General features: G+C 39.9%; 1 long non-coding RNA gene across 1 annotated transcript in view; it reads left to right on the forward strand.

Moving 5' to 3' along the window:
* LOC122861580 overlaps nt 1-13,354 on the forward strand; it is an 84,818-nt gene extending 71,464 nt beyond the window's left edge. Inside the window, exon 3 of the long non-coding RNA XR_006374506.1 lies at nt 10,359-13,354. This is a non-coding gene — a long non-coding RNA (uncharacterized LOC122861580). The remainder of the gene's footprint in view (nt 1-10,358) is intronic.
* The last annotated feature ends 11,997 nt before the right edge of the window (nt 13,355-25,351 follow it).

Consider the following 25,351-nt stretch of genomic DNA (forward strand, 5'->3'; position numbering starts at 1 on the left):
CATTAAACCACAGAAATTTATTAAACCATAACATTAATATTTATATTATCACTATATACAGTAATGCTACTGAAAGTTGATACGAAAATATTGAGGATATTTTGATGATAATATTGAGTTATCGCCCTACTTACTACAGTGTTTTCCTGGAATGAGGCCCTCTCAAATAAGAAAATATCTTTCTCATATCACACATACCCTCATCTTTACAAAAGCCTGCATGAGGAACAGACTGTCAGCTGTTGCCTGCTACTAAACCGGTAGCTAACACTAGTATTAACCAGGCTGCTGGGAGTACATGCTGCCACCATAGCAGTGGCTATAATAATTGGGCAGGGATTTCTTCCTCCCAGTCTAGGGCATACGGGTTGCTATTTATGCTAATAACCTGGGCAATTAGCTTCTGGAAACAAAACTAAAAAGACCTAATTTGCATTAGCCCCTCAGACACCCCACCAGCGGACATAGCGGACATGAAGCAATAAACACTCGTACTCTGACCTCGTAAGAAGCCAAGTACTGAGAGTTAGCTTCTTCAAGACCCAGAGTGTGACTCTAAGCTGTAGGAGAGCTTCTCATGTGTTTCTTGAGATATTGCAGTCATGTCATGCAGGAGGACAAAAGCAGCCACATATCTGACTGGCAACCAGACAGGAGATCCCCTGTTGGACGGCACTGATCCAAGCGCCTCTCTCGTGATTGGCTCTGCCCGTGTCCTGAGGGTGTAATTAGGAGACGGGTCAGAAAAGGTCCAGCAAAGCCTGTTGCACCAGTGAGGCACAAATGACCCATCATCTGCTGTGACAATAATGACATGTGTGCTGGTGGAGCGGTGATGACAGGCAGCTAGCAGTCATCATCATCACCATCACCACTACACATGAGAAGATTGCGGGAATACAGGGTAGTTGAACTCTGCTTGCTGCTGTCACAAACAGGGCTTTTATCTTCAGGGTCACCACTTAAATCTGCAGACAAACATTTAAAAACAACTGAGAAGTTTTTAATTCTTTTTTTTAAAGTCTATCCTTGAGCTCCATCTTAGTTTCAATCATTAATTGTTGCATGATGAGATGTTTCCATTCTGTAATGTGTTTGTGAATTCTGTGTGTGTGGTGTGATCAAACCCCAATGGGGATGAAGGCTTGACAAAGCATGTGACCCCAGCCCCCAGCTGCTGCTTGTGTAGAGCGTAATTGGAAAGTGTTTATGCGCAGTTGACATTTAGATATTTGAACAGGCTTTCCCATAATCCTAGAGGGGAAGTGGTGAAGCTCCTTTATTGGCTTGTGACATTTATGCATAGTTTGCCATAGTACTAGGTGCTATGTGGTTAAATGTTATATGGCTATATTAATATGTCTACTTGTATGGACTGTGCTGATTATAACTGCAGTTTGCCCATACTACAGCTCGTATTTTGAAAAAAGCAGAAATACTTTTCTCTGAATGATTTGCAGTGTATATCTTGAATTGGTTTAGAGTTCTAATGTTTCAAAAACATTAACAGTATCTACTTCTGCAGTTTTTACTCCATGGCTGGCTCTCTCTTTCCACAAAATGTCTTCAGATTCAGGAGTGAGAGGAGGACACAGAAGGGACACTAGAACAAAGGTCAGAGAGAGGGCACACTGCTTAAAACCAGTGGCTACTTCTGTGCAGCCAGTAAGCTCTTCTTTTAAAACAGGTCACATCTTTTGCTGTTCAAATGAACTTTTGATCCCTCTTCCACCACCAACTGAACAATGAGTTGTACTGAGACTAATATTGGTATTTGAGGAATGATTATAATCTAAAAATATTATATTTTGCTCTGAAAACAAGACATTTTCTACTAGAAAAGAGCACTAATTCAGATGGCTGATCACCTTCTTAAATAGTTTAAAAATATAATATAATGCATATGTCACTGGGTTTATTAAGGGTCAACTTATAATCACCGGTGTTTTATTTTATCTACAAGGCTTTCAGCTTATCCCTTTTACATTTTCACTGACACAGTAGTAAAAAAAAAAAAGATATTTTATTCCATAAAATGTTCATCATAAACATACAGCAAGATGACTTTGTACAGTATTGCTGTTTCCTTCTTTGACAGGAGGGTTAGGCTGAAGTCCTTCAGAGTCCACTTGTCATGTTCTTTACCTTTTCCTTAGATGTTTTTTTGTCCCTGTGTCTTGGGCTTTTACTTAAAATGTTCTGTGCAAGGATACAAGAGGTAAAACTTACAATACTCACAAACTTTCAGATCAGTCCATACAGTATGTCTGGTGTTTTCCTTGGTGTAGCATTAAACAAAAGCAGCCATACATAAAATATTGTCTCAGAACAGCAGGGTCACTGCTACATTTCGTGACAGCAGAATTCCTTTCAAAGACATGACCTAGATATTCAAATGAATGTTTGAATGACTTTTTGTCATTGTGATAATGACCTGGCCATTTATCAATCATCATGTTGTCAATTGGCCAGTCATAAAAAAAAAAAAATAAATAAATGAGGGAAATTGTTGCAGGCGGTTTTGGAAAAGACAGATGCCAAGTTGTAAATCATAGTGTAGGTAAATAAAAGCAGCTTCTCTGTTTCATTATGAGTGCATGCCCTGTAATAAATCTGTTGGAGGAAAATAGTTGTATGTGCACCCAGTGCCTCTTCATAGGATCAAATTATTTTGGCACAGAAATCCAAGATACCTCAACATGAATTATCTCTTTCCATTTTTAATTAATGATCTGTTTTATTCAGTTATTTTGCTCAGTTTCCACTCTGATTTCTGGGTCACCTGTGCTTTTTTTGTTTGTGCTTTTTTTTGTTTGATGTTCAAAGACGCTACCTAAAAGCAACAACTAATTTGTGACTCAATTATGGTTCCGCTCCTTGAAAATGCGCTCTGTAACCCCTCAAGTGCTGATGGAGAGTTTTTTCCCAAGCTCATCCAAGACTGTGATATACAATTAACTTCTTGTATTTTCCTTTTGGTTTTTTTCAACCTGACTGTGGTCCAGGTTTGTATTGGCAGCCTCATCTCTCTGCAACCCCCATCCCATCACAGCACAGCAGCCAAGTTGCAGCACATAACAAAGAGCGATGATTACATAGCGATCCATAGCTATTACCCAAGAGGTGGAAAACATGAGCCATTTCAAGCAGCAGCCCATCACTTCACCACCACCGCCGTCCCTGCATTCCCTCGCTGCCTGGGTTGTTCTTCCCAGAAACACTGACCACTAATGATAGTGGAGCAACACCTGAGCATCCTGAATGACAGCATGCACCAGGCTCTCGTGGGAAGGACACTTCCATAATATGATTCAGATGAATGGGTTGGCAGCATTACTCTCCTGAATCTCAAACCACAGTATGCTCCTCAGGCAGTTGTCATGCAGCATTTGGGCTTGTAGCCAAACAACGACATCCACAGACCTAAAAGAGGCTTTTAATATTCCGTAGGGCATATACAGATCAATATACTGTGTCAACAGGATTGTAATTGATGTGTATGGTAATACAGTAAATATATAATTTTAGCAAAGTGTATTGACACTCCTCTAAATTTGTGATCCCTGGTACTGTTGTTGTATGATGACTCATGGGCATTTGGTCGGAAATCACATCGATTAGATGCTGGGTCCAATTAAGGAGAGAGCCTCCACATAACAAATAGTTTGTAATGGATAGAAGCAAAATAGTTTTATTGTTTGGAAATGTCTATAGGTTAGCTGTAAATTATCCTCAATTATTGACAGATTATTCTGCTTGTTTTCTCCCAGCTGATTTCCCTTGAGAATTAAACAGGCTGCGCAGGAAAAATAATGCTATGCAGCCATTTGAGTTTCAATTCAAATATATTCTGTTTGGTTGTGATGTGTATAATCAAATAGTAAGCAATACATGACTGAATGCAAATCCAGGCAAATTCAACCAAACAGTTTAATTTTACATCAGAGTAAGATAGATCAAAATAAAAACGAGTTGTGATTCAGAAATTGATATCAAAAGTAAATAATCGACCCTATTATTAGTCAACCACCGTAAGACTTTATTTTACAGGTTTGTAATTTCCCAATAATTTTTAGGACGTTTCCTGGAAAGAAATTATGTATGTGTAAATGTAATTTGGTTCTAATTCCCAGGACAAATTACAACAAAGTTGTGAAACCTCTTTGTTGAACTACTTAATTGTGTTCTGTTGATCAGCAGTTATTGATTTCCAGAGAAATGTTACTGAAATAACTGTTCCATTTACCCAAGTTATTTCTTTATTATTTTCTTTTTTCTTCATAAATATAGAATTGTTTTTGTCTGTAGACAAATTGCCCATTTTTGCATGTTCAGCTGACCTGCTGTGTAATAACTAAAAGACTCTCTGGGTTACACTAATTCATTCATTTGACCTGTTATTGGTACCAAATTAAATCATTCTTTCCAGAAATATTCCTAGAAAATTAAAGGTGCCCTGTGGTGTTTTCTTGTAAACAAACAAAAGTTTACATTGAGTGTTACTCACAAACGCTTTGTGTGTATCCTTGAGGTTTAACAATCACGTTGAAACCATTCCTCATGAAACATTTGAAAAGCCGATATTTTAAAAAAGTATTTTAAATGTGGCACATTGCTTTTTGCATTACCGCCACCTATAGATCAGTGGAATAGTGTGAAACCACACACATGTGCGTCAGCAATGTGCATCGTGTCACCCGCATGCATGTGTCCTCATGTGAATGCACAAGACAAACGGGGACCAACTCATAAAAACTACTACAGGTTAAAAACTCCACAGGGTGCCTTTTAATAGGAAATGATTTGGAAATTATGAACCTGTAAAATAAAGCATTACCTCAACCATGTTTGCTCTTAATGCAAGGATTGATAATCTATTAAATTCAGTACAGCATCTATTTAACTCACTTTTTTTCTCCATATTTTCACATAACATTTAAGTCATAAAACGGCAATGATGCATTTTTCAGATGTAAACTTTTTCTGAAATTGGCACTTTCAGTTTGTCTCACTGCATAAGACTGCATATTATCATATTAACATGACCTCATAACATCTGTAAACACCCCTGCCAGGATGCTCTGTTGTCTAGTAATTCAGTTCTGCTGCCATGATGTCAGATGCCATGGAGTTAAAGACATCCAAGGATCGTGGGAACAGGAAATGGCTTCAACTACTAAATAATATCAGGTAAATGAGAAATGGAAGGGACTGTCTGTCTTCCAAGAGGAGCCTGTACCCTGTAGAAAATTAGAAGCAGTGGAGCCTAAATTGCCTCCAGCTGGACACCCATATCAGATATTGAGAGTGGATGGGACAAGGAGCACTCCTGTTGTAGCACTGATTGACACGTGAATACAATTTATGTGTTTGAAACAGCACTCATTAGGATTCTAGAGTGGACAATATGGTACCTCTGTGACGACCTGCTGCCTGAAGATCCATAATGGGCAGTTTGAGCATTTGAGTATCTAATTACATGCAAATACTGTATGTACACAGAAATAGTAATCCATGTTTCAGTGCATTGGGCAGGTACATCATCTACTGCTCCTGCAGTATGCATCTATTGATGTATCTCCTGCAACTGCACTATGAGGAAATATAAATCCAAAAACAGTTCAGAAAATAGCCAGAAATAATTTTAGAAAACAGACTTGTCGAGCCGTTACTTCACATTTAGAACTAATTTATCATTTGCATTGCCCTCCAAAAATGTTGATATCTACATATGCTTTGTCTACATTATTAATCATTCTATTCATTTCATCTATTCAATTCAAAATTAACTTCATGATAGCGGGAAAATTCAGCAAGAGTTTGTTCTGCTAGTTTGGATCGTAATTTTCTCAGGTGACACACACTACAGGGAATTAAATTAAACTTCCTGATAGGCACTGATTATGCAGGGCAGGATTTCTATTACATGGCTTGGAGCGAGTGTAAACATTGCCATATTGTAGCTCAGCGAGAGTCTCTGTATGTTGTGTTTATCAGCTCCTCTGAGCTGCAGTGCTTGGCGTCTTGGAGATGCCCGCTGCTGTCACTTGCTGGGATCAGCTGAGCCCAGATTAATCTAGGAGACATGGTATGCATCTCTCCATGCTTCTTTGCTCTGTTGAAAACTTGATAAGAAATTCACAATCCCTCCAATCATAATTCAGAACCACAGAGGAATACTACAGTAATGAGTTTCTTCCAAGGCCATTTGATTGCCGTTTTCCAGGTGGAAGATGGGTATGGTGAGGATGTGGTCCCTCAAGGCCCCCAGGCTATAGTCACTCCACTGTCTGATTTAAAAGGAGACTTCTGTAGACTGGAAAGCAGGCACAGTGGCTAATGGGAAGCATCCGTGGAGACTTAAGGCTGACATAAAGAGAGAGGAAGAAGAGAAAAGAGAAGATGGCAAAAATGAGGAAAGTGCAGGGAAAGTGCTTCCAACTCCCTCGTGACACACAGAATGAGCATCGATCAGAGAAAGTGTCTGTTAGTGTCCGCTACTTCTGAGCAGAGAGTCTCACTAGTGAATAGTGTGAACATCAACCAGCCAAAATGCACCATGTGGGACTACTCTCATAACAGGTGGCAAGAAGGCTGGTCCCTGCTGCTTGGGGATGCCGTGGCTTCTACTACCAAGCTGAAACTACAGTGAACCCTATGGTCTGCCTCAAAGTCAAAATATTTGCTCAATTACTGATAAAATCATGAGAGGATTTGCCAACACTGCATCAGGTTAGGTAAGGTGGTTCTGTGAGGGAAAGCCATCCATCACTGAGGCTTGCTTCAGCTGTCATTAGCAGGGGGTTGTGTCTGTTCTTGTCAGGAAGATGCTGGGAACAGGCCCTCAGAGGCCCATGGGTAAATCTGTCCATGCTCCTGATTCACTGGGCCATAAACATTGTGGGGACTTTGTGATTACAGGGCCTCGGTTTTAGCTATCTGGGTTTGGGTTGAGAGGGAAGTGCCAGCATGCTCTCATAGAGGACAGGTACCAACACCGCTAACTGTGGAGGGAGAGGCCCTGCGTGATAGAACAGGACCTGAGGTTACAAGCTGCGCAGGCAATGACAACTTAACAAGATGGCACATTTGTAATTATCATTCATGACTATCATTATCTATTGCATGAGCTGGTTTTTCATCCAAACCATCACACTTTTTTTCTGTAACCCAGCAGGTATTTTTATATGGCATACTTTTACAAAGGGTAAAGTCTTCGAGGGCATGGAGGGAAAACTATACCGCAGAGATTCCTGCAAGTGAACTCTCTGACCTGTAATTGCACCGGAAGCAAAACTATAATAAAGTGGACTTGAGCAAAAAAGTGAATTTCATCATTCACTCTATGCCCTAGAGCAGTTTAGTTTGTGTTAATAAATGTATCTGGGGATTTATTATCGTGTTTATAGTGTTTTGTTTATATTAAAAAGCAGTTTTAAAAAATGAAGAATGAACTTTCATGCGCCTAATTTAAAGTTTTATATACAGTAAGACAGATCCCAAGGCCCAATCTAGAGCCAGTGATTGGTTTGTCCATTCTGGGCTACTGCAGAAACATGGTGGTGCAACATGGCAACCTCCGTGGAAGGGGACCCGCTCCCTCTGTAGATAAAAATGGAACGAAAACACAACGATTCTTATTTTCAGGTGATTATACACTACTGAAAGCATACTTATATTACATACATACATATTATATTCAATGTCTACCAATAGGTCCTTCTAAATGTTACATACTGGACCTTTAATACTTGTCTGTTTGACATTCAACTGATGGCACTTGCTGACATGTTGCTGTTTGTTTAGTTACAAAAGCTCTATTTCTACACTTGATTTGATTCATTACCTCTGTATTATTTATATCTATGAAACTCTAAAACAGAAAGCACTTCATATTGTTGTGAATATGTGTATGTAGTGAATGACTCCTGCTTTTTAAAAAGTTCCTTTGCGTTTTTAAGGTCATGTTTTCCATCAACAAGTGAACATTTTCAAGAGAAAAAGTGAGAGACTGTACTAACCTATGTAAACAGTTATGCATAAATGTCTCTGGGGATCTGCATAAATGCCATTTGAGATTTTGAAAGGTGAGTAAACAGCATTTATGTATGTTTACCCTCAGTTACACTCAGTCACATATCAATAAAAGGCCTGTATCATAATACTGTACCACTGTTTTTGAGGGCTAAATATTGTGGTTGTGAGTTATCATGTGATTCCCAGCATAGCATGTAACAGTTAAGTGGAAAAGGCAGTCAGTAACTGCATCATATAGTGTGTGGTCAACATACAGAAAGGGTAACAAATTGAAAATCAATTTAAGGTTTATGGCCCTTGAGCTAGGAAACATGCTATCTCCAAGGGTCACCATATTCTCCAGATCAGTTTGTTCGACTTAACACTTCAAAGCAATATGTGTGGTCCAACCATGGATGTTCAGTGTGTTGCCTAGACAATGGTAATTGCACAAAGATACTCCAAATAAAATAACTTGATTCAATTATCCACATAAGCAAAGACTTTAGTAGAAAACATTTCTGTACATACTTCTCACTGTCTATAGGCATGATTGGCGATTGTTACTCATTATTACTACAACAGCTGCAGTACCAAATGATATTAACATAAGAAAGTCTACCCTCCTCCTTCAGAGTGACAGCCTCTTCACTCTAAATGGTCATTTTGACACTAATCAGCAGTATGTTGTGTGCCAGAAAAAACTGAATTGCTGGAGTATCTTCTTTCTATTCTAGAGGTTTGCCATCTCTCCACGCTTGGCTTGTTTGTATTGGATACATGTAGCAACATTTTGCTGGATGGCAGCAGGGGAACCCTGTAATTGTCCTTGACAGAGTGAGAGAGAGCTGCTTCGAGTGGTGGAGATCAGCATTGTGCTGGCCATGTCAATCAAGTGGCTCAACCCAACCTGGCTGAGATAGATCAGTCAGTGACGCAGTCAGAATAAAGTGACTCTTCTGTAATGGCCTGTCGCCATACCATTTTCTAGGTGACAGTACACATTTCCAAGACCGGCAAAGGCTCAGCTGTTGATGGTTAGTTGATTGTTTGAGGCAGTGTGACAAAAAAAGATACCGTTTTTTGCTCTGTGGGCAACAAAAAGACATTTCAGTTTTACATATAGTAGTTTCCATGTTGAAATGTGAAATACGTTTTTTAGATTCCAGGGCTCAAAAAACTTACTGTATCTTTTGTATTATTATAATTTTTTTGTATCATTTTTAGCCATACTTGAGGCATACGACTCCGGCATACGTCTGTCGATCAGTCCACCACTTTGGTGCAGACGTTCATGATCCCCAGAGAATGAATCTTAACGACTTTGGTCATCCCTTGACCTTTAATATAGCGCCACCAGCAGGTCAAAATTTTTCCTTATCCAGTAAAATATCTCAACATCAACTGGATGGATTCACACACAATTTTGTACAAACATTCATGGCTTCCAGAGGATAAATCTTCATGACTTTGATGTTCCCCCGAATTTTCCTCTAGTGGCACCACAAGGTTGATATTTGTGGTTTTCAAATGTCAGCCACTATTGGATGGATTGCCATTTGGAAATTTGGTACAGACATTCATGTTCTCCTCAGGATGAATTGCAATAACTTTGCCAATCCCTTAACTTTTTCTGTAGCACCATCATCAGGTCAAATGTTTAATTTCTCTAATGCTTTGGTTTATGATTGAATGCCTACAAAACAAATGACATTCCTATCATCCTCAGCTGCACTTTGGGCTTCAGGGCTAATTAGCCAATGTCAGCATGATTACACAAATAAGATGGTAAACATGATACCTGCTAAACATCAGCATGTTGGAATTGTCATTGTGAGCATGTTAGCATTTAGCTCAAAGCACAGCTGCGCCTAAGTCTCAGAGTTGCTAGCTTGTCTGTAGACTCTTGTCTTGTTGCAATATCTGTTGTTGTGTAGTATATTAGATTAGTATCTCAAATAACTTCAATCTGTGTTTAGTGTCAACCTGCACAATGACATCACTAGGCAGCATTGGTAAAGAGATTGTTGGGAACGATGATTGAATCATAAAAAATCACATGGAAGAATTCCATAACTCCATTTACTCTGTCCTTTGTTTTACTACTATAATCCTATTTCCCCATTTTACCATCAATCTCATGCCTGCATTGCGCCTAAATAATGTTGTGTTTTTACAGCATTGTAGATATAGCAGTGCAAGTCTCGGATATGTTGGCTTTATCTTCTTTATGTGCCCATTTCTCTCTTTAGGATATCATTACTGAGGCAGAGTCACAGGGAGCCATCAGTATGTGGGTGTAGGTGACCTCCTCTCTTCCTGGTGTGATTGTTTGTTGACAGGTCCTGTTTGAGGGAGGAGTGAGCAGTGATAAGAGTCAATAAGAGGGCACAGGCACTGCAGATAGAACGACCTGCCACAGAGAAACCTGGAGAGGGGTGAGAAATCCTCCATCGAGGTACACTTCCTTTTTAATAATGTTTATAGAGGGAAGCAAGGAGATGTTTTTATTTAACTAAAAACCACCAACACAGACACTCAACCCTAAAGACTGACTTTCACTCTGCTATTACTGTCTTATCTTGAGCCAATGAGGATGCGATATGGAGAAATTAAATACTGATGTGTGTGGGGGTAGAGACAAAGGCTTCTTGTGTACTGTTCCCGAGCACAGGTTAGAGGATTCAGTTACAGTCATGCTCTTGCTGCCATGACAAAGGAGGACACACGCATCACTCTGTGGCACTGTCTCCTTTGGCAGTCGGTGGAGTGAGAGATCACAACATAATTTCCAGGCAGGAAGGAACATGCTGGTGGAACATGCGTGAGGCAGAAGGCCACTGAACAGGCGTGAACATTAACACAAACACTGCCAGTCAAAATGACTGATTACCTTGGAGGGCGTGCTGTGAAAAGTCAATTCAGCACTCAAACCCCCTCTATCCCCCAGCCTTTAAATGCTGGCCCACAAGCCAACATGCACCTCTCCCTGGTTTGTTCAAAATGTATAATCATTAAAATACTACCAGTGGTTGGTCTTCATTGTAATTTCTAAGTTGTGTGGTTTGAAACTCCTTGTGCCTAAGCTGTTGCTATTAGTCTTCCACAGCCACACTTACAAGTTGAATGTCTAATTTGAAATGTCCCAAACTCACTGTGATTCTAAATTGATTTTACACAGACTACAATTCTGTCCTTATTTAAAGCTAGAAAATGTGGCGGAGCCCTAGTTACAATAGTAGAGCTTATAGATAACATAAAAGTTACAGGATATGACATTATACTGTGTAATTCCTAAGCACTGAGATGAATGCAAACCTAATGAAGTTAACAAACAATAAAGCAATTTTTATCCTCAGTGCTTTAGCACAGTGTCTGCTACTGTAAGTGCTCACATACCAGTTGAGTCTCACTCCCAGTGGACTTGGTCAGGGCTTCTGTTTTCTCTCTCTGTATTTATAGCCTGTTTTCTATCGGAGGAAGACTAGCTGTCCTCAAACTGCCCTTCACATCTGCAGAAACACTAGCCTCTAGTGCCACCACACAACCAGACCCTGATATATCACATTCTCTTTTGTGAACTCCCTGACACCCGGAGCCTCTCTTACAAGAATACTGCGCAGCACCCATTTGAATAATGAGTGATTATAATTATATTATTTATTTGTTTATGTTTTAAAATATTGTGAGGATTTCGGCAGCTACTTTGTAATGTTAGCAACATTTCGGTTATTAAACTGGTGTACAGCTCTGTCATGCTGACAGTTATCTAGTTGGGTCTTAGGTCGGTTGACCAAAAGTAAACTGTACCAACAGTACCTGCAAGAACAGTTAACAGAAATAGTTTGACATTTTGTGAATTACATTTGTTAGATGAATCCTCCTTCCAATCCTTATCTAAATCTCGACAAGAAAGCTACCACTCTCGTGTACGTATGCTAAATATGATGCTGCAGCCAGTTAGCTTAGCACAACGATGGGAAACAGCAGGAAACAGTTAGCCTGACTGTCTGAAGGTAACAGAATCTGCATATAAGCACCTCTAAAGCTCACTAATTAACACACTATATCTTGTTTGTTTAATCTGTACAAAAAAAATTAAGTGTAGGAACAACAATTTATGATTCAGAACCAGGCTACCTGTTTCCCCTTGTTTTCAACATAAATCAATTTATCTACAGTTAAGGGCCTTAAAAAGTATTTTAAAAAGTCTTAAACGCCATTTTCCGAGGTAGGCTATTCAATTTCGTAGCTTGTTTTCAGTATATTTATTCTTTAAGAAAAAAAAAAGTTAATTCAAAACCCAGTTCTTTAGTAACGAAGAATACCGGTAAGAATATTGATAAAGAACAGGCCGATAAGTATATGGATAACATAAAGATACAATCCTAAAGATACCCACCCCTACAGCTGGTTAGTGGCTTCACCCTGATTTTGGGAGGATGAGCAAATTGCATTTCAAATCCCTTCACTATAAGCCTTGTTTAACCAATGTTTTGTGATTATTATTTTTTTTATGGCACACAGGCAACTACAACCTGTGTGTGCTTTTTTAATACTCTAAAAATATGGGAAAATGCAAAGTCTCCCTGCAACCACAGCACCGCGCTGTGCTCTGTGCTTTGTGTATTTTCCTGATTTTTTTTTTTTTGTCCTTTTGTCAATCACATGCCTGATTGCTGATATTACTCTTTCTAATAAAACTTGCATTGGGTTAGTCACTCAATTCAACTCGAAGTGGCGATGAAATCTTGAAAAATGTATAGAAAGTCTTAAAAAGGTCTTAAAAGGTATTAAATTTAACTTCAGGATTCCTGCTTTTTCTATCATGGCCTGTATCTTATTTGCATTTAACAAATAGGTACATGGAGGGGTAGCAGAGATCAGACCATGTTGTCAACTCTTTGTGTTGTTACAGTTGAAATGTCTATTTTGATAGCCAAACTCTGTTTCCTGCAAATTTTTGATCTGTTGACAGACACGTGCCCTCAAATATCTGACAGCGCATTTTTAGATTTAATTTCCATTGTGTTCCTCATTGTCCCATATTGTAGCAGCGTAAAACAACTCTTTAACTCCATGTCCATATGGCTTCTCTTAGCGGTTGTTTGCCTAGAGCCCTTTCTCAGTGACCGTGTCAAACTGCCTTCCTCGGATCATGGGCCTTTGACAGGAGAATAGATTGCATGTATTTATATTTCACAGAAAAAATCAGCAGTCTATTGCCTGAGGGTCTGGTTGCCTATCAACGTCCTTCACGATTGTTGGAGAGGGAATATGTCACACTTTCATCTGTCAACATGGACAAGAAGAATGTTGTTTCAGGTTTCAAATGGAAGCGTCCAGTAAATAAAGTCTGCAGGCCAGGGCTGCTGTTATAGTTACCCTATCTATCTATCCACTGCCTCCACATATTGGATATTGCATAAGCAGAATACTGTTGTACTACCTTAAATATCTGTCAGTTGTGAATTATACTCTTAACTGAAATCACAAATTGTGCTTAAATTATTGCTTTACGCTCATTCTGAGGAGTTTCTCAGAGGAAACCACCCCCCCAGCTTTTATCTATAAGATGTCTCTCTGCATGTCCTCGCCCATGCATCCTCTCTCTTACAGCCTGACAGTGTAATTATGGATCAGGACAACGTTTTATGGGGGCTTCTTTAATAACCACCAGTACCGCTTGACCTCTGTGAGTCCCCCAAAGGCACCACCTCCTCCAGCCATCCCCCACCTCAGCCTCAGGACCAGGTTGACTGTCTCCTCACATCACCCACCCTCCTTTCTCCCCAAACATTCCCTTAGCCTCCAGCCTCCTATGCTGACATGCTCAGATGCTCCAGTAATGTCTTGTAGGTCTAAAGGTCATGCCTGACCTGTCATTGTGGATTGGGCCGCAGACATAATAGTGCTCTTTTGGGAACACAGTAAGGCATGCCTGTCTTCCTGCCAGGCATTTCTCACCACTAAAAGATTGAGTAACTACATGTCACATGTAGAGTTTAGATTTCTTGTCACTTTTTGACACTTGCAACTGATAGTTTACTATTGGATGTTCCATCTAAACTGATTAAACTTTAGAAAAAAATGCAATAAATTATGAGGCCAGAGATTTCCTCACAGACAGATGGTTTTAGTTTGATTGATTTCTTTTAGAAATCTGAAGGGACTTTGTCAGAACAAAGATCCAGTGGGTGATAGAAACTTGGGGGGATGCATGGGGAATGTTTGAAAAAAAGATCAATTACAGTTTGGAGACATGCTGTGGTGTTGTGCTGTGTTGTGTTGTCTTTGGAAATGAGGTGGAGATCAAAGCTAAAGAGGCAGGGATCTCTTTCTGTAGCTACTTTAACATCCCTCTGGTTGACCATACATACACATATACAGTACAGCCAAGCAGCAGGTAGCTATTGTGCAAAGACCTTTGTTTTGTTTCTGCCCCAAAGGATTTCCAGTAGTCCAGTTGTCATTATTATTTTCAGGAAAAATATTATTATAAAATGCTGTAATGATACCTCATCTGAGTTCACCCAGTGAACTCATGTTACAAACTTCATAAGGGCTCAGTCACATGCAGAATTTTGTGTGTATTCTGCAGCACTGCCTATCAATAATTCAGAAATCTTTTTGCAGCGTATCAGATAAATCCTTGTGTCTTCTCGCAAGAAATGCAGTTTGTTCAACAGGCTCATTCATTATTGCTATGAATGGTTTGTCTAATGACTGCACAAGAGGTGGTAATGCCTTGGCACAAAGGCCCAAGATGCCCCCGTGGAGAGCTGTATGAGACCGAGCTTCTGTTAGTCAATTCAATGAATATAGAGCCAGGTCCTGGCAGAGTGGTCCGAGCCTGAGAAACTCAGCAGGCATAGCGATGCTAGATGTACACAGGATGCATGCCTGAATGTATGTGTTCTCTTTGGCTGTGTGTCTCCATTTGTGTTTCTTTGTGTGTGTGTATGTGTGTCTCCCGGGCTCCTGGTGATGGATAGGGATGTTTCTATTTCCTCTGGTCCCCTCCTGACAGATCATCCATCCTTAAACAATTTGGCAGTGCCCTAAGAGCCTGAGAAGGCCGAGAGAAAGGATGGGCCACACAACTGACAGTAGCCTTAATGAAAGACTCATCGAGGCTCCAGGCAACCAGGAGGCGAGTGGTTTCACTGTCTGGGATGGATGGAAGAATAACATGCTGTCAGGTACAGGTAGCCATTGAAGCACAAGGATATTATGATATTCTGTAGGCAACAAGCATAGGGGTGGTAGAGCAGTGGTCAAGTGAGGCCACTTCAGAGATGAAGCCCTAGTCTGAAGATTACTGGGAATGGAGGATTCATTTAAATGAGTCATTTGAGATGGTCAGAAAGCGAAATGGAAGGTGATTGCAAGGCACTTACAGAGGGCATACAGTGGATTAATATACTGTCACAGCAACTTTGATGTAGAAAATAGAATAGTTATTTTCTAATAGGAGCTATAATTTAGTTAAATGCAGTACGCTGAAGTGGGATTCAGTCTTAAATCTTATCTAGTTTCAGTGAGATATATAGTACACTATATATTAGAATAACATGGTAGTAACATGGGTAGTTCCTATACATAGCCATAACCACTGAGAAAAAGCTTTGGGCTGCTGTCAGACATAGATATTTATAGAGCGCAGCTGCAGAGAGTTGTCTTTGGTCTCTGTGTCAGCCCTACAACTGCAACCTAACCTCTTAGTACTGGCTGGGTCTCTGTGATGGATGGATGTGTTTAAGTCAGGTTAAAAGTCCACTTCCAGTCACTCGTTGGGGTAACCAGACTTTGATCTTGAACCCTGCAAGGCTGCCTGTAATATAGCTATTCCTGGGCCTGATGAACAAAGCGAGAGACTTGCTCCACTGAGTCGAGGCTGGATGGATAAAACCCTGGCTTCTGTCCCACTCTTCAGATAACCCACCTGTTCTGATCATGGCCAGTGTGCACAATTACATTAGCTGTCCCTCCCCACTAATAAGGCTCACAAATGCATGTGAACGATGTAGCAGAGTCACCGTAACAGACTCCTAAATTTGTTTTTGACTCTCCACGCTGTCATCTCCTTGTTGTAAGTGATCGCTTTTGTTTTTCCTAGAGCTGGCTGTGTTTTTCCTGGTGGGAGCAGGCCAAACACAAAGCCAGGTAATAAAGGCAGCATTAGCAAGCTAATTAGGCTACAGACCTGCTTTGGCAGAACAAATAATTTCATCATGTCTTTCACAATAGGGCATCACAGCTCTTCCGAGTAACAATATTTCATAGACAATTTCCTGCACCTCGGCTGTATTCACCAACTTTTGTCAATAAATCTCCTCTCATATCCATATTTATTGAGCTGAGAGTTGGAGGCCAGAAGTGCTGGGCCCAGATAATGAAGACAATGTTTCAGTGTGGATTCAAATGCCTCTGTGAGGTTTAACACATCCCTTTGATGCTCATTCTTCTATAGTCTGATGTGTACACAGGCCTTGTAAAACTGACTTGATGTCAGCTCCATGTCTTGGCTGTCAGATAGGCAATAAATTACTTTGACTTGTAGTACGCATGTACGTTTTATTCATTCTCATGGCTTGATTCAGTAAAATTGTCCAGACCTCTGTAAAGTATTCTGTATTTAGTGTGGAATGTTTTCTGCTCACAATTTGTCTGTGTGTGTGTGTGCGAGCTGGTGCATTTGCTAGTGTCAAATAATGGCCTTCTTGATGAAAACCAATACACACATGTGCCATTACACACAAGAACTGCTGTGTCCTCCCAGGAATGTTAATATAGGAGATGTGTGAGATCCCCAATCCTGCTCTGATTGAATCTGCCAGAATCCAATCCTACAGTATCTTTGAGTGAAGATAACAGGTATGGTTCTGCAGTCAGTGTATGCCCTCAGCATCCATATCCATGCATGGATAGTCCTGGTCGCACTATAAGAGAAAGTAGGATTATGTGTCTTAGCCTTTCAGTCCTTTTCTCTTCCCTGCTTCTCCTTTCCCCCCCCTCTCTGTGCAAGGTCACCTGAAGGAGGTAATCCCTATTCCTCTCTGTTTTCTCTCTTTTATCTGAGGGGCTTTGTGGCCAGTGCTTGAGCCCATCCACTGATCAGCAAAGCAAAACCCAGCACACAAACGGAGAAGCAGAGGGGAACAGCTCCGATGCATGAGATTGCTGCCTTTTATCCCCCTGGTGTGAATAGTAAAATAAGTGTCTCACTATAAAGCATAAGGCGATGCTGAGATTTAAAATATGTATGAGTTCCGGTTTTCTAATACATTGTGCAAACTTACTTATTGGATGTGACCAGCAGGTCCCTCTCTGGTTCAAAGCAAGTGTGTGCATGTGTGTGGTGATGGACCAAATATGTGTGTTCTTTCATTCTTGCATTCTGAGAGGAAACCCAAGGGATCAGAGGCTGTATTTACGTTCAGCTGTTTTCTGGTAGATTTATGCCTTGGCATAATTTGTTTACATCAATTTCTACAGTACACATCTGTGGAGGATACAGCTGGAAAGCTCCACAGGGAAAGACTGCCTGCTGGGATGTATAGCTGTTGTATATGGTGAGATGTAGCTGTTTCAAAGCTTCCTTGTGCACTTGTTCAACTATAACCAACATTTAAACCCTCCAGCATGTGAGAACTAATCACCACTAGAAAGACAGTGGCTGTTTTTGCGAATTTGATGTCAGAGCCATTTGGCGGTGACGATGTGTGCCTCACAATGACTGATGGGATATTAAAATGCTAAAGGATATCACCTCTGCGGAGGAGGAAGGGTTAGCCATCAGAGTTATGCTAGTGAGGACATTGCCCTCCTCTGTGTGTGTGTGTGTGTGTGTGTATATATATATATATATATATATATATATATATATATATATATATATATATATATATATATATATATATATATATATATATATATATATATATATATATATATATATATAAAGACATATTTAAAACAGCAATCATCCCCTCCTTTGAACTCTGGGTCACAGTGCATAATCAATCCTTCAGGTGATTGAAAAGAAAAGGCCATATGTGTGCGAGACTGAGCATATTAACCAAGGTCACACACACTGCACACATGTGGAATGGATGTCCTCTTAGAATTGCTGAGTGCGATTAAATCTTAGGCTTCAGACTCTAAATCATCGGTCAGGTCATTAAGTGAACTGCAGGTCTTCTCCGAGCTGTTTCTTTCAATTGAATTAGAGTATTATTCTGGATAATTTGGTTTGGAGATTAGCACTTCATACAGGCTACAGTGTCCATAATTGCTTTAGGATGAACACGGAAGAAAGACATTGGAACGAGACATTTCAGTGAGTCATTTATAAATGTCTGCAGAGCATTGGCTAAATAATCATTATTTTTTAGATATTCACAGCATTTTTACTTCCCTTTACGAGGTTGTATTTCATCATTTATATTCAGTATACAGTATGTTGTGTCATCAAGGTTATTAATCAGAGACTATGCTTAAATATGCTATGCTAAAATATTTCAGTCATGAAGGTTCCTGCCTGTTTTCCATTTGAGCTGATATGTCAGTTGTGGTTTGACACACACTTAAGCAGAGATGTTTCCTTAGTAAACATGTGGTAGGAATTCATAAGTACTTCTATGTGGGGTATTCACATATCACTGTTGCCCCCTACTTAATGAGGTTTACAGCCATAAATAATTCAGCTGGTTCTCAATGTCTCAAGTTTTATATTTCCATATGGAAGGCAACACCTCACAAACACAACAATCAGTCCCTATCACTGATAATTGGTCAGGGAACCTTGCTCTTTCATAATTTAATCAGTGAACCTTGAGATGTGTGGATTAATAAATGATGCTTCGATCAGTGTTTAATGTGAAGTTATGATTTTTTATTTCTGTTGCATGTATGTTTTTTTTAAGTGATGAGTGTGTGATAAATATACTACTGATGCTGTCCAGTAGACTCCTGGGAAATAAAAGTGATCTCTTCTATGAAAAAATCGGCGGTTGGAGTTTTGGCCCAAGTTTTTGCACTTAATTTACATTAAACACAGAAACACACAAGTGTTACTAGGCCCAACCATTTGTTTGGGTCAGTGTCTGTCTGGTTTGAGTTGAGAATCAAGTTGCAAATCCAGCAACAGCCCTGCATTAAATTCAATAATCAAAGTCAATAGTATTCTCAGTCAATTATGTGACAAATTAGACAACACAGAATGAGATTTTATTTCTTACTCTTTGTACCTTTTTTACATTTTGTTATCTAGCTGATTTCAGCTCACTGTGTGCAGATAGTATTGAGTCAAGTAGCATTATATAGTCTCCATTTTAAGGAAAAGTCACTTTCACGCTATCTCAGTAGTGCATATATGGCCGCTGTTTGACGCTAATGAGAATTAAGAAAGACATTAAGCCCCTGCAATGTCTGATAACAAGACAATAATGATGCAAGCATATTTATAGTCTTGTAAAGGTATTACCACATGGATGGCTAATTAAGCAAGTGGGAGATAAGAGATGCTTTTTTCAGTAAAGGTCAGCATCTGATGCTACTAGAATAGACAGAATGTAAGCATTGTGAAGAAGAGGATGTTGCTTCATCAAACTGGCGTATACACAGTTAGTTCTACCATCACTACTACTGTCATCAAAATTCAAACAAAACACCTCCACCATCAGCGGTTAAAGCTGATCAGTGTGAAAAAATTCCCTGCTTATTATAAGCTGATGATTGAAACACCGATGTGTCTTAGCTCTCTGTTGGATAGGAAAGGTGCAGTGACATATACATATCCTCAGCGCTGGAGATAAATCCTTGCAGAGCGAGCAGACATCATGAAAACAGAAAGCTATACTACTGTGATAATGAACTGACAAGACCTGCTGTGCTACTGCACTGCCATAAACCCCAACAGCAATTTATGAGTGCAGAGTGACCAGAACACCTCCCCTTTCCACAGATAACTACCTGAACCTTGCAGATCATGGTTGTAGTGTCAGCTAACATGAGATGAGAAAGCCTGTTGAAAACATGTTGTATGACAGCCAGGAGCACAGACGTCTGTGGACTGACAAAAGTTCCTATTTGAGTTGGCATCGTCATCAGTTGACTGTGCTGTTAAAGCTTCCTAACTGAGCCCACTGTGACATTTTAAATGTCTCCTGGAACGACTGCCCGAGAGACAGCATGTAAAATATATGATATATAAAATGATGTAATATTGAACATTCAGTTAGATGAACTTATAGCCGGAGGACAGCGATTTCAATTATTCAGGGGAATGTAATTACAAACCTCACCATCCAGTGCTGTGCAGCAAGGCAGTTTTGCCACAAGCAAAGATCATCCAGGGTCTGTTTTTATTGATATTCTCATTTCTGCCCCGGTCAGGGATTTCAGCAATTCTACACCACAGATCTGCTGAACACAATTACGGCAGTGCCTCCTAAGAGGAGCTGGCCACATACAGAGCCTGGATAACAAGGCCGTACTGAATTAGTAATTTGGTAAATAAAATACTAGTAGAATGGAAATCCCAATATGCCAAGCCCTGGAATCACAGGAACTCAGGTTTAGAGGGCCTATGGGGACTAACAAACATGTGAATGTTATTGATCAAGGATTGCCTAGGTAATCGAAGGACTGCTGGTATTACAGACCTCTGTTCTTTGTTTGGAATGATATGTGAAATTTGGGGCTTTTCAGAAATTACCAGTTTCAGAATTTTGTTTCTGGGTAGGATGAGGGATTGCAACTGCCTCACTATGAAATACTTTGATGCAATACAATATCGTACATCATTAAGACATTTTGGGAAATACGCTTATTCACTTTCTTGCCGAGAGTTAATGAGAAGATTGATACCACTCTCATGACAGTACGGTAAACAGCCAGCATCTGGTGAACACATACTTATACTTCGTTTAATTCATACAAAATCTGAAGTGTAAAAATGACATGTTGTAGTTTTACAGGGGGTTGTATGCTAGACTATTTCATGGCCTGGCACAGTGGTGCTGGTTTTGTTACATTTGGACAGAGCCAGGCTAGCAGTTTCCCTCTTTTTCCAGTCTTTGTGCTAAGCTAAGCTAACCAGCTCCTGGCGGTAGATTCATATTTACCATACAGACATGAGAGTGGTATCGATCTTGTCATCTAACTCTAGGCAAGAAAGCAAATAATATTTAGAATATTTGTAATATAATATTTAATCAAATGATTTATTGTATTCATTCAATGAAATAGTTCTGTATTGCACTATTTGAAGTGTCATGTACTTCAAGGCATAATGCTGGACTGCCAAATCTGAAAGCAAGGCCAAGTTGAATGTTGAACCTTTAGTTTTAGACCTCTCGGATTAGTTCTTGGGGAAAAAACACATCAGTCTGTGTGAGGGTGATCACAGAAGAAGGCTTAAATCTCTAAATTGCCTTTTCCGCTGTTGGCTCCCTGTTGTTATTGTTATTTAAAAGTAACAATTTGGTTTGAAGCAAAGGAAGGAGGTGAAACAATGAGTGGTCATTATTGTCAGCAGTCTTTGCCTACAGTGCATTGGACACATTTCCCTGTGAAGTAGAGGACGCTGTGTTTGTAAGTTGTTTTTCCTGTGTACTCCCTCCATTAATACAAATAAAATGGCATTGCGCAGCCTTGCATGAAAATGTAATCTTACTTTTATACCATCAGAGAATGCTTTGGTTGATTCAGGACGTCATCAGCATACATGTTATCCAGGTAATTTGGGTGATAGACCTTGAGAGCCCCAGTTCCATAGCAAGTATCAGGCCAGTGTTTTAAAGGCCATAAAATCACTCCAATATGCAGCTTATGTCTGCACTCACCTTTCAGAAGCCTATGCTTCTCTTTCCACTTTGCTTGCAGTGGCAGTGGAGATGAAATACTGGCCCCTAGAAAGCCATTTGGCACCTAATTGAGCAATCCTATTACTTTTCTCCCTTTAGACTGTGACTTTCATTGCTTCAAAGCGATGGTTGGAAGCGGGTGTAAATGATTGTGTTGCAGTAGGTGTGAGTATATGTGTATTTAAGTAACTTTGTTGTGATAGTGTGTGTGGGTATGTGTGTCTGTCTGTCCATCTGTGTGCACTCTCATGGCCTCTCCTCACCTGAACTACCTCAAATAATAAATATTGATTGGGTTCAGAGACGGACCACATTCACCAGAAAAGACTCAATCTTAACGCCTCATGTGGTGGCTCATGGAGAACCAATTCAAAATGTATGACCGACTTGTGGATACAGGCAGAAAACCTGTTTCTGTTGCCTTTTTTTTTTTTTTTTTTTTTTTTAATCCCAGCGCCTCTTCAAGAAAGAGTCTGTTTTTGAGGTGGGACCTTACATTACAGTATTGAAATGGAACATACGGGTGTTATTCAGTGGTTTCCTCAGGCTATGTCTTTACAACAGGCAATCCGATAAAGTATTCTAGAATGATGTTAATTTCTCTGTTTTCATCCTGTTAAAGAAAATGTTCATACCTTCTGACTGCTGGAGTTTCATTTAGCCATAGTTTGAAAAAAACATTGACAACATCATGCAGAATGTTGATAACTCAATAACATCTCAGTGTTTTTCAATGAAAAGACAAGTAAATGCACTTGAAAATTTGTATTCCTCAACCACAAGCTGCGATAACATCTCCAAGTACATGTCTTCTGTACTTGATGTTATCTCAGCTTGTGGTTGATAACATTTTCACAGGTTGAGTCAAACTCCATTTTACCTGTAAACTGATTTTGTGCGATGTATATTGTTTTTATTATCACCTTGTGGTAGTTCTGATTTAAAATCTGAACTGTGATGTGTTAATGTTGCATATTTCAAACAAACCCTATCAGAATTTCTATGCATGCACCTGCAGTATGATGTTGTTAAAAAATGGTGTATCTTTGAACTTGTAGCATGTACATGTGTGTCTTAATTCATATTTCTTACACTGTGCTGTATATCTGGTTCTCTGGTGTCTGCAGAGTTGGAAAAAGTAGAACAAAAACCATTTTGACTGCAGAAATACACCAAGAAAATGAAAAAATATGGAGAAATTTGCAGCTCAGATTGCTTAAGTGGTTTTCACAATTTGGGCAGAGCGCATTAGAGCTGCCTCAGGTCTCAAACTCAGACAATTAGCATAGAGCATCTAACACCTGCTCATTTAGTCATCATCAACTTCTGGACTTTTCTCCGTAGCAAAGATGCCACAGAGTTTGAGATTCATGCCTTCAGACAGGCTCAGATGTTGAGCCCATCCTTTGTTATCTTTTAAAATACTCCTCACTACCTGTGGAAAAATGTATAGGCTTTGATACATGGCGGTTAATAAATTCCTAATACTGTTCCAGTTGAATCAAGTGGATGTAACTTGTAATTTCCTTTTGAAGATGTAAATGACAAGTGATTAGTTCAATATTTCTTCTCAGGATTTCCATAATTAGAGTCCCTGACCAAAAGCTTATTTTAATCTTTTCTGGTCTAAGATATGCGCAGACATTCTCTTGGAGATGATTAAATAATCTTCAATCAACATTTAACCAGTGGGGCTGTACTCTGGGAATTGGAAATGGAATCTCTTGGGGAGATGTCTTTCCTTTGTTGGATGATGTACACATTGGCTGTGTGCATACTTGTGTGGATGTGTTCCTGATTGGTTACGTGGATGGGTCTCATTCCTCTTTTGATCAGTTGCTTCTCTATTTTTTGGACATGCTGGTAGGAGTAGATGAAACATAAGTGTGCTGTGGTCATGTGGGTATGCACTTCAGTTTTACATATTAGTCTATCAATGGTGATACACTACTTCAAATCATGTTTATTCAAAAAGGAACCCATTTAGATTAGCTTCAAAACTATTCTAACTGCACAATGTACATAAACAAATGCAAACTATTGAAGAAAGAGCATTCAAAACAATACCATGCTTTATAGAAATTTGGGAAAATGAATGTGACACTATAATCTGTTGTATAGATCCATGCACTGAAGCAGGGCATTGCAGGTCCGTGCTTCTTCAAGCCAAGAGATTGTCTGTTTAATGCTTCTGCAAGCTGGTGACCACATGACGAATGTTGCATTCTCATGCATGCTCTGGTTTTATCTCTGTCTCCATAGGAGACCATCAGGACTTTAGATATGTGGCTACCATACAGCAGCTGCCCATACCCGGAAAAATGGCCCTGTCTTTTATCCTGTAGAAATAGCTGGTCATGTCAAGCGCACAGCACACCTTACTGCATAATTCAACAGGCTTGATTAGTTTTAAATTTCCAGGTTTATTTATTCTATTTAAATGTGCCGTGAAATCCCAGTAATTGTGGATTGTTCTGAATAGGAATGCAGGTCTTTGCTCATTTGACTGTGTGAATTCAGAACAATGCAGAGCCGCACTGTGAACGACTGCTTTCAGCTTCAATTTGTTTGAACAATATAAATGATTTTGACTCAGCTCATTTCCTTTGCCTGTGGCTGCTAATGTCTTGATCCATCTAAAGATAGCCTAGAACCTCTAATTACTCACCGGGATATTGATGTATTAGCTCTCATTCGGTGATAGAGAAAAGACTGGATTCCTAAATTGAATTGTCATCTCTCCTCTCGCTGTAACATTCATGCTACTGCTCCAGCAAAAATATCCCTCAGTCTTTTCTGAACTAACTCACTTCATTAAAGCCAATCCTCCTCAGGGTTGATGCCTGTGATTTATTGTTGACAGTTTCCTGTGAATTTGTAGAAAAGCTGTAGCAAAGAGTTGAGCGTGCCCCTCTGTGCACCCCACAGTCTTCTTTGTGTTTTGACTGCAGGTCAGCACTGTTGAGGGCCAGCTCTGGCTCCAGGGGACCCAACAGATTTGGGTCTTATCAGCCCCAGCAGCCCTCTTCATGGGCCACAGAGCGACTGTGGGCCTGAAGCCGCCCACATACTGGGACTGCTGCTCAGCCTGCTGGGCCTGGTTCACTGTCTGCCTGCCTAAGACCGAGCAAAACATCCCAGAGGCCGCAGCGCCTGGTTATATAAATACTAGCCACTGCAAAGTTTACTTCTACTGTCAAAAATTATTATATTATATTATTGTAATCTACTGTAAACACATAATTTATCACACACTTATACGCATACACAAAAATCTCGCTGAAATGGTACTGCACACACACGCACACACACACAGCCAACCATCATAGATGAAAGCCTAAATAGAACAGACCATTAGAGGGAGGAAGGGGAATATGCCCAGTGGTCAAGCCATCACTAGTTATCATGTAGGTGGAAACCCAATTTGCACTTTGGTCCAGTGACTCTGAGAGCATTTTGGGGCG

This window comes from Siniperca chuatsi, linkage group LG15, assembly GCF_020085105.1.
Source record: "Siniperca chuatsi isolate FFG_IHB_CAS linkage group LG15, ASM2008510v1, whole genome shotgun sequence".
NCBI lineage: Eukaryota > Metazoa > Chordata > Actinopteri > Centrarchiformes > Sinipercidae > Siniperca > Siniperca chuatsi.